General features: G+C 46.7%; 1 pseudogene; it reads left to right on the forward strand.

The window, feature by feature from the left end:
* Nucleotides 1-2,434: 2,434 nt before the first annotated feature.
* LOC132206465 (ferritin, heavy subunit-like) lies at nucleotides 2,435-9,903 on the forward strand (annotated as a pseudogene).
* Nucleotides 9,904-10,145: the final 242 nt, after the last annotated feature.

The following is a 10,145-nucleotide window of genomic DNA, read 5'->3' on the forward strand; positions in this document are numbered from 1 at the left end:
ATACACACCACCTTCTGTATGAAAATGTTGCCCCTCATGTCCCCATCAAATCTTACCCCTCTCCCCTCAAACCGATGCCCTCTAATTTTGGACGCCCCCCCGACCCTGTCCCAGCATGCTTTTTATATACAGTCAATCTTGAGTGTGCCAACGGCAAGGCTACATTTAGTGCTCAGCAACTGTTACACTTCAGGAGGTGGTGATGAGCTGCTTATTACAGTCCACCTGGTGTAGGAGAGACCGGAATGATGCTGCTGCTGTTGCTGAGGAGGGGCTTCTGGGATCTTCACTCACAAACACTGATATTATTCCAAGTCAGGATGGTGACGGATTTACTTGGAGCTGCATCAGTGTCACTGGGGCGGCATTGAGCTGGAAAATTGCAAACTACTCCAGCATTATTCCCAACTTCAGTCTTATCGATGGTGGACAGACTCTGAAAAGTCTGAAGTAGAGTTATTCACAACAGAATTCCCAGACTCTGACTTGGTCTCAAAGCCATGAGCACATGAATTAGGACTGACCTCTGCCCATGGTTTCTTAGAAAATAGAACCTAGAACAGTGCAGCACAGTTCAGGCCCTTCAGCCCACGATGTTGTTTCAAACTTTTATCCGAAACCCAAGGCCTATCTCACCTCCACTACCTTATACTATCATCCATATGCTTATCTAAGAGCCGCTTAATTGCCCGTAACGAGGCCGAATCCACGACACTCTCTGGCAATGCATTCCACGCCCCAGCCACTCTCTGAGTAAAGAATCTACCTCTGACATCCACCCTATATCTACCTCCACTCACTTCAAAACTATGCCCCCTCATAATAGCTAACTCCATCCTAGGAAAAAGTCCCTGGCTGTCTAATCTGCCTATACTTATGATCATTTTGTACACCTCTATAAAGTCACCTCTCATCCTTTGTTCTGAAGAGAAAAGCCATTGTTCTCTCAACGTTTCTTTGTAAGATCTTCCCTCCATTCCAAGCAACATCCTGGTAAATCTCCTCTGCACCTTTTCTAACACTTCCACATCTTTCCTGGAATGAGGTGACCAGAACTGGACACAATACTCCAGATGTGGCCGAACCAGGCTTTTGTACAGCTGGAGCATAGCTTCACAGCTTTTGAAATCAATCCCTCTATTAATGAAAGCTAACACACCACATGCCTTCTTAACAACTCTATCCACCTGACTGGCAGCTTTCAGGGAACTGTGGACATGAAATCCGAAATCCATCTCCTCCTCCACACTGCCAAGAATCTTTCCGTTAACCCTGTGTTCTGCTTTCAAATTTGTCCTTCCAAAATGAATCACTTCACGCTTTTCAGGGTTAAACTCCATCTGCCACTTCTCAGCCCCACTCAGTACCCTATCAATGTCCTTTTGTCACCTAGAACAGCACTCCACACTATCCACAAGTCAAATCACCTTCGTATCTTCCAAAAACTTACTAATCCGCCATTCCACTCCTCCATCCAAATCATTTACCAAAATCATAAATAAAAGAGGACCCCGAACAGACCCTTGAGGTACACCACTCGTAACTGAGCGCCATGTTGAATATTTTCAGTCAACTGTCACCCATGTCTTCTATGGGTCAGCCAATTCTGAATCCAATCTGCCACGTTTCCCCCGTCGCATGCCTCCTGACTTTCTGCATGAGCCTGCCATGGGGAACCTTATCAAACGCCTTACATCAATCCATGTATCCCACATTCACTGATCTACCTTCATCCACACGTTTGGTCATCCCTTCAAAGAATTCAATCAGATTTGTGAGGCATGATGTACGCCTCACAAATCCACACTGGCCATCACAAATCATACTGTGCCTGTGCAAGTGATCATTAATTCTGTTTCTTACAGCCCATCCCATTAATTTGCCCACCACTGGCATAAGACTAGCTGGCCTGTAATTTCCAGGGTTACCCCATTCCCTTTTTTGAACACATGAATAATATTCAAACTTGTCATTCAAAGCTAAAAGATAGCACTAGACTGCATCCTGCTTTTTGAAGCAGATATTGAGTGAAAGTAACTTGCTTCCGCCAATCTGTACATCAGTGCTGTGACCATACTCGAACGTTCATTGGGGATCCTCAATTCCCAAAGCCCACATAGAAATATTTCCAGAATTTGCACTTGTGCAGGAGGTCAAAGCTCATTCAGCAATTCCATCATCGACCAGGTGTCAATTCTGATCGTTTTCTGGATCCAATTCCCATCCTGCACTGATTGGACGTGGCAGCTGATCAATTGATGAACGAGAGTGATTGACCATCACTGATGATGTCATTTCCTGCTCAAGAAAATAAAGGGCTGCTGCTCGAGTTAAAAAAATGTCCACGAGAGTGTGATGTTTATGGTGTAGTTGGTTATCTTTCCAAGTTTGTTATTTGATTTTGGAGGAAAAGGAAAGCTATTTTCTTAATAAAATGGCCTCTCAGATTAGTCAGAACTATCACCAGGATTGTGAAGCTGCTGTCAACAAGCAGATTAATGTGGAGCTCACTGCCTCCTATCTCTGTCAGTCTTTGGTGAGTTTTGTCTTGATGGAGTTAAAATTAAATCTATTCTGCAAAAATAAGCTGATCCTCTTGTTTCTAATTAACTTCATAGTCTTGTAGATTTGAGGTGTTTAAGTTTTTTTTACCTTAAAAATCATTTTGGGATAAATGTAATGCCCTTTGGTAACAATGGATTTTGATATTGATGTACAGTATCTAATTCACCAGCCTGGATTGAGTGATAGATGGACGGCAAATTGTTCAGTGAATTATTTTACAATTTACTGCCAGGCCTTTGCCTGGTGGTAACTGTCATTTTCCTCCCCAGAATTGACCAACCTTTACTAAAATTAGATGTAATGGTGTTGGGAGTTGTATGCACCCCTTGGCTAGTCATCCTGTAACATTTTAATATACCTTGATCACACTTACTTTGTGCTCTGATCCTAAATACACATCATGCCAGTTTCCATTCTGTGATGGAGAATGATGGCAGTGACTGGCTTCTCTGAGCATATGCACTTGTAACTTGCATTGAGGAGGCCTCAGAAGTGGACTAGTTGGCTTTCTGCATTCTCAGTTCATGAATGGACTGTTAGTGGTCAGGAAGTCACTTGTTGTCCATTCCTCCAATACATCAATGCTCTCCTGTGAGTGCATGCACAGGGTGTCTGGAATAACCTGAGGTCTTCACTTCACCAAAAAAGGTGAGGAATTGGAGTTTCAAATTCCCATGGTATGGGAAATGGTGCCTTTCTCCAGGGAGCACTGTGCCTATGGCCTCTCAAAATGGCAGGCTATAATGGTTTGGAAATGTTGAAGCAGCTTTTGAAGGCTGCTAGGTACCTGGTAGATAGTGGACACTAGGAGTGCATTCACTCACTCCCTTCAATGAGGTGGGCTGCTCTGTCCTGCATAGTGTCTGCTTTGTGCATGTTGCAGCTCCACTTCTTGGGGGGAAAAAGGGAGAATATTCATCCCTCGTGGGGCTTATCACTGAGAAGCATTCTCTTCCCACACTTTCAGGATGAAATCCCTGTACCCTTCCCTTTAGCAGGTGGGAACAGCTATCACCAATAAGCCTGTTGGGTCCTAACTGTCAGTGGTGTCCCATATCAATTGGGCAGCTTGTGCCCAAACTACCCACTATTGTACATCTGTAAGATGCAGCTACCCAAGTAAAGTCAGAGAAAGTTGCATAACTGTTTTTAGACAAAAGAATCTTCTCAGCCTGATCAGTAGGAACTAGATAACCTGCTCTAACAAGGTGTAGAGCTGGATGAACACAGCAGGCCAAGCAGCATCGGGGGAGCAGGGAAGCTGATGTTTTGGGCCTGGACCCTTGAGAAATGGGGAGGGGAAGAGGCCCCTGAAATAGCAAGGGGTGGGGAGGTGGATGGATGAGGGATAAAGAAACAGGTGGTGAGGAGACTCCGGTCTGAGGTAAGGATGGAGCCAATAAAGTCAAGTGAGTTGGGTAGGCCTGTCCAGGGAGGTGGGGATGGGGTTTGAGGTTGGGGGGGGCGGGGAGATGGGGTGGGGTGGTGTGGGGAAGTAGGTGGGAGGAAGGATGGACAAGTTAGGGAGGTGGGGACTAGCTGGGCTGTGATTGGGGGAAGGGAGATCTTTCAGCTTAAGTTCTTACTGATACCATTGGGCTGCAGGGTTCCCAAGCAGAATACAAGGTGCTGTTCCTGCAACCTTTGGGTGGCATTGGAGGCCCAGAATGAACATCAACTGTCCCCTCCTGCTCCTCTGGAGGGGAAGTAGTTTGTGACTGGGAGGTGCAGCTGCTGATCACGAGCCCAGCATAGGCACTCCACAAAGTGGTGTCAAGCCTCTGCTCGGCTTTCCTGATGTAGAGGAGGCCACGTTAGGAACAGTGGGTACAGTATACCTCACTGCAGATGTGTAGGTCCACTTCTTCTTGATGTGGAAGGTCTTGGGGCCTGGGATGAGGGGAGGTGTAGCACAATCTGTGTGGCAGGAAAAAAGCCCTGGCTAGTGGAATGGACAAGGGAATCAGTGGTCTCTCCAGAAGGCAGCTAAGGTTGGGGAGGTAAAACATGTCTTTGTCAGATTGTAGATTGTATAAGTGCCAGAGGATGATGCACTGGATCCTGTCATTTGAGGTGGTACTGAAGGATGAGAGGATTCTGTTTTGGTTGTGTGTGGGATAAGATGCAAGACCGGTTGTGTTTTTCTTCCACTAAAGGGAAGTTACGCTCCCTCGGAAAACGAGGACATCTGGGATGCCCAGGAGTACAATGCCTCCCCTCGGGGCTGGAGGTGAAGGAATTGGATTAGGGGATGGCGTTTTCCTTCCACAGGAAGGTGGGTGAGGTGTAATCTAGGTCACTGTAGGAGTCAGTAGGTTTGAAATAGATCAAAGATTGATCGACAAACTGAAGGTTGAGGTAGAAGGTTCTAATGAATTAGAGGAACCGTTCAAGCTCCTTGTGGGATGTAATGGAGGAAGATGTGGAGTTTATGGCCCATCTCCCTGTAGAAGGATTGTTCCACATATCCTAACAGAAGCAGGCACAGCCTGGGCCCATGCAGGTACCTATGGCCACCCCCTTCCTCTGTAGGAGGTGGGAGGAATTGAAGGAGAAGTTAGGGGTGAGGATGAGTTGGCTAGTGGACAAGCTTGTTGGTGAATGGGGACCAGTCAGACCTGCAGGATGAGAGAAGCAGAGGGCCTTCGGCTATCTCCATGGGGAATGGATGAGGTTGGAGGCTGTGGGTGGGAGGTCATCTCCAGTGAAGTTGTACATGGACTAGGAGATGGTTTGGTGGTCAGGGGTGGAGTCATGATCAAGGGCGGGGTGGTAGGAGGTATCGGCTGCTCTTCCACACAAGTATATGTGGCACTCCAGCTCCTGGCATTTCCTTAAACCCTGTTCAGTCACAAACTCCATCCAATTCTGATGGTGCTTAGAGTGGAAATGTTCTTCTCTCTACAGACAAGAACAGGCCTGGGCACCTCAGGTTTTTGTCAAGGAATTTTAAAAAGTGTTTGCCTGGTTACCAGGAGGAGGCGAGGGTTGTTTTTGATGATCCTTGAACTGGAGCCACTGGCTCATTGGACAATGGTTCTCATCCACCTTGATGTATTCAAAAAAGTCATGTTTATTGACTTCTCAATTTGATTGAAGGCTAAACCAGTCATGTCTGGCACCAATTGCATGATGCTTAATGGATATAACTTGTTTTCTCCCAGATGTCCTACTTTGACCAGGACGATGTTGCCCTCCCCCATGTCTCCCAGTTCTTCAAAGATCAGTCCCAGGAGAAGCAGGAACATGCAGAGAAGCTGCTGAAATTCCAGAATCAGCATGGAGGCAGTCCTCCTCCAGGATGTGAAGGTTGGTGTTGGGTTTTTGGGGTGGGGGGAGTTGGGTGGTAGAGAGTGGCTGCTCCTCAGGGATGGCACAGTGACTCAGTGTTTCCCATGCATGCCTCAGTGCCAGGGATCCAAGTTTGGTTCTTGGTTCTAGGCTCCAGTGAATGACTGGAGTTGACTTATTCTTGCCATGTCCACATTGGCTTCACGGTTCAATGACGTGTGGGTTAGAAGCATTGCCATTTAAAATGCAGGGTTACAGGAATAAGAAGGGACTTGTAGCGACGAATGTAGTGGCTGTACCTGCCGATTGGGGATGAATAAAATGATGTCGTGACCTTGGTTATTGTCACCATGACTCAAATAGCCTGTTCCCATGCTGCAGAGATTGTGAAGCTTACCTGTCCTCTCTCCATCCGCAGAAGCCTGAGAGGGATGAGTGGGGTAACAGCCTGCAGGCAATGCAGGTCGCCCTGGATCTGGAGAAGAATGTGAACCAGAGTTGGCTGGATAGGCACCTAGTCGCCACAGCCCAGACTGACCCTCATGTGAGCCTTCCCACCACCTCATTCTGATCACTGCTAGGCCCTCAGGGCAACACCTCATTGGTCTTTTGTAGATTAAAATTCACTGGGATACTTGGATCACAATATCATATCTGAACAGTATGTTCATTTAATCAACATCAAAGCAGCTCAGCTATGAGCTGAAATGGGAATTTGGATTCACCACCAGGAGTGATGTTGGCCAATGAATTCACTTTCAGGGCCACTTGCATTAGAATGATCATCGTCTGTCACAGTTCAGCTCAGCTCCATTTCACAAACAAGAAGGTGCATCTGGAACGTTACTGTCCTCACTGGCGCAACATCTCCTAGATCTCAGTGGCTTTTCCAGCTGTCTAGAGCTAGTTATGGTGGGGTCTGTTTCGCAGTGGGAATTCTGAAATTTTCCTAGATCATGCAAATGTACCAAGTTGCCATAATTCCTCTGTTGCAGCTGTGTGACTTCCTGGAGACTCACTATTTGGATGAGGAGGTGGCGATCATCAAGCAACTTGGGGACGACATCACCAACCTGAAGCGCCTGGGAGCCCCTGAGAATGGGATGGGAGAGTACCTGTTTGACAGGCTCTCCCTGGAGGACAGCAGTTAGTGTGGCCTGGAGTACTGTCTGCTTGGTCTGAATGCATTCCCCACTTCACCCTGGACAACCTGTCTCCTTCCAGGGAGAAGGGGCTTGTAGCAAAGCATGTAATGGCTGTACCAGCTGAATGCAAATGAATAAAATGATGTGTTTATCTTGGTTCTTGTCCATCATTCAGAGAGCTGGATGCTGTAGCTTCTCACCAATAGGCCTATGGGAAGAGATATCAGGCTCTGCTTTCTACCCAGGTGCAGGAAACAGCTCAGTTGGGACTGAGATGAGTTCAACCTGACTCGTATCCTCCCAATGGGCCCTGACATGACCAGCATATTCTGTTTTTCATTTGCTGCCTTTATCCCATGTGGACACAGCCTAAAGTTACTGGGAGCGAGTGAAGGTTCAAACCCAGGCCAGTACTGGTGGGCTGTGACCTACCCTGCCTTGTTACAGCCTACTGTAGTTGACAGCACTGAACAGTTCATTCCTCTTTTCATGGGAGTTAAATATGCTGCTACCCTGAAGGGACCTCGGTGTAATTACCCTTAGCCTCGAGTCAATTCTCCTAGGAGCATTCTGAAGTTGGCCTAATGTGGCTTTTGTCAGTTTACTTTCTCTGACCTGTTCCAACACCTTCATTCCTTTTCTCACCCCTCCCACCACCCCACTCCTAGCAATAAACTTCCACCCTGCCAGTCTACAGCTGGGAAAATTCAGCCCCAACATTGACAGCACCCATTTTCCATGGAGTTGGCTCAGGAAATTATCCGGAACTGTTACATGCTCATATATGAGCTCAATACCACTTACAGCAGGATCACTGTGTCTTTGGGAGTAACACAGCAACACTCATGGTTCAATGCTGCCATTTGATTGGCTCTTACTGCTAAAAGCAGCATTGAGCACACTAAGCTGCTCCCTTGGTTCCTCTGAGCTTCCCCCACGGGGAGGGTTACTCCTGATGCAGGTAGAATACACCCGATCACAATTGAGGGAGCAGTGTGACTGGGAGAGGCGACCGGGAGATGCTGACTTTCCTGTACAGCTGCTTCCTTTACCTTTTCGAGGTGTCAGAGAGATGATGGGTTGAGGAGGGGGTTATGGGAGACAGCCTGAGGATTGTTTCAGGGAGTTTTGTAGCGAGTGCACGCTGCAGCCTTCACTGAAGGTGTGGGTCGTTCAGGCACTGAATGTATTTGTTCCACTACATAAAGTGTTTTATTTCAAACAATCCTGAGTCTTGGCTGTAGAATCCCCGCAGTGCGGGAAGAGGTTGTTCAGCCCCTTTAGTCTGCACTGATCCTCTGAACAGCATCTTGTTCAGACACACCCTGTCTTCTTGCCCCCATCTTTCTATCCCACAGCCGTTCCAAAATAAACTGCATATCTCTGGACTGTGGGAGGGAAGGAACCCCCACAGACACGGGGAGGATGTGCAGCCTCCTGAGAGTTGCCCATGACTGGAATGACATGTGGGTCCCGGGCACTATGCAGCAGTAGTGCTCGTCATTAAGAAACCATGCCACCTAAAGTAACAAAAACAGGAGCACCCTGTTGCATATGATGAGAGTCGCAAACACATTCATTACAGAAATAGACCCCATTGCCCCTGCTGATGAGGTTTCCACGTTTGGCCCATTTCCCTTTAATGCCATTCCTTTCCATGTAAATCAGCAGATGGCTTTCAAAAGTTCTAATTATGCCACTTCCTCTGACAGTGTATTCCATATACAGATCACCCTCTGTGACGATAGAGTTGGCCTTCTGGTTCCCTTTCACATCTTTCCCCTCAAACCCATGTCTTCTAGTTTTGGACTCCCCTACCATGTCCCAGCATGCTTTTTACATACCGTCAACGTTGAGTGTGCCAGTGGCAAGGCTACATTTAGTGCTCAGCAACTGTTACACTTCAGGAGGTGGTGATGAGCTGCTTATTACAGTCCACCTGGTGTCGGCGAGACCGGAATGATGCTGCTGAGGAGGGGCTTCTGGGATTTTCAGTCACAAGCAGGGGTATTGTTCCAAGTCAGGATGGTGACGGATTTACATGGAGCTGCTTGAGCAATGTTGGGGCTGCATTGAGTCAGCAAATTGTAAAGTATTCATTAACACTTCCTAACTGTGGTTTTGAAGATGATGGACAGGCTTTGCAAAGTCAGCAGGTGAGTTATTCACAACAGAATTCCTCGCATCTGACTTGCTCTTAAACCCATGACGATTCACAAGGTGTGATCTCAGACCATGGTTTATGTATAATATTCATACTTGTAAGTTAATCTAATAGGACGAGACTGCAACCTGGTATTTGAAGCAGATATTGAGACAAAGTAACTTGCTTCCACCAGTCTGTACATCAGTGCTGTGATCATACCCTAACATCTTCAATTCCCAAAGCCTCACAGGCCACCAGTCCATGGGAGGCTGCTCCATTCAACACAGTCAAGGTTGCCTGTGCTACACATTTCCAGCAGCAATTTAGACAGGGAGGCCTAAGGCCTACTGTGTAGAAGGAGACACTCAGCACATTTAACGATTGCCTTTCAAACTGTGCTTCATGAGACCCAATGTCAAGGAGATCAGAGCAGGTTCAGAATGGATCCACAAAGTACATCAGTTACACGTACTAGATGACCCAAAAGCACATTCATTCTGTTGATGCACAGCAGTAGGAAAATGTTTAATGTCAACAAAATCTAGCCATTTTGCAATGGACTCCAACACTGTCATTCGAAACATATGAAGACAAATCCCTCAGAGTAACAAACTGACAGAATTCAGCAAATCTGCGATGAGCGTGTCTTAATAGTTAACCTCAGATACTCAAGTGAAGTTGTAGAGTATATTTTATTGTCATTTTTAGGTTGATATACTTACCGAATTTGTACTTGTGCAGGAGGTCAAAGGTTAAGCAGCAATTCTATCATCGACCAGTTGTCAATTCTGATCGGTTTCTGGATCCAATTCCCATCCTGCACTGATTGGATGTGGCAGCTGATCAAGTGATTAACAAGAGTGTTTGGCCATCACTGATGATCTCATTTCCTGCTTCATAAAATGAGTGTTGGCTCCTGGAGTATAAATAGAGTCCCAGGGCAGGGATGTTTACTGTTGCTCTTAACTTTGTCATTTTGGTGGTGAGGAAAATAAAGC

The sequence above is a fragment of the Stegostoma tigrinum genome, chromosome 38 (genome assembly GCF_030684315.1).
Source record: "Stegostoma tigrinum isolate sSteTig4 chromosome 38, sSteTig4.hap1, whole genome shotgun sequence".
NCBI classification, from domain to species: domain Eukaryota; kingdom Metazoa; phylum Chordata; class Chondrichthyes; order Orectolobiformes; family Stegostomatidae; genus Stegostoma; species Stegostoma tigrinum.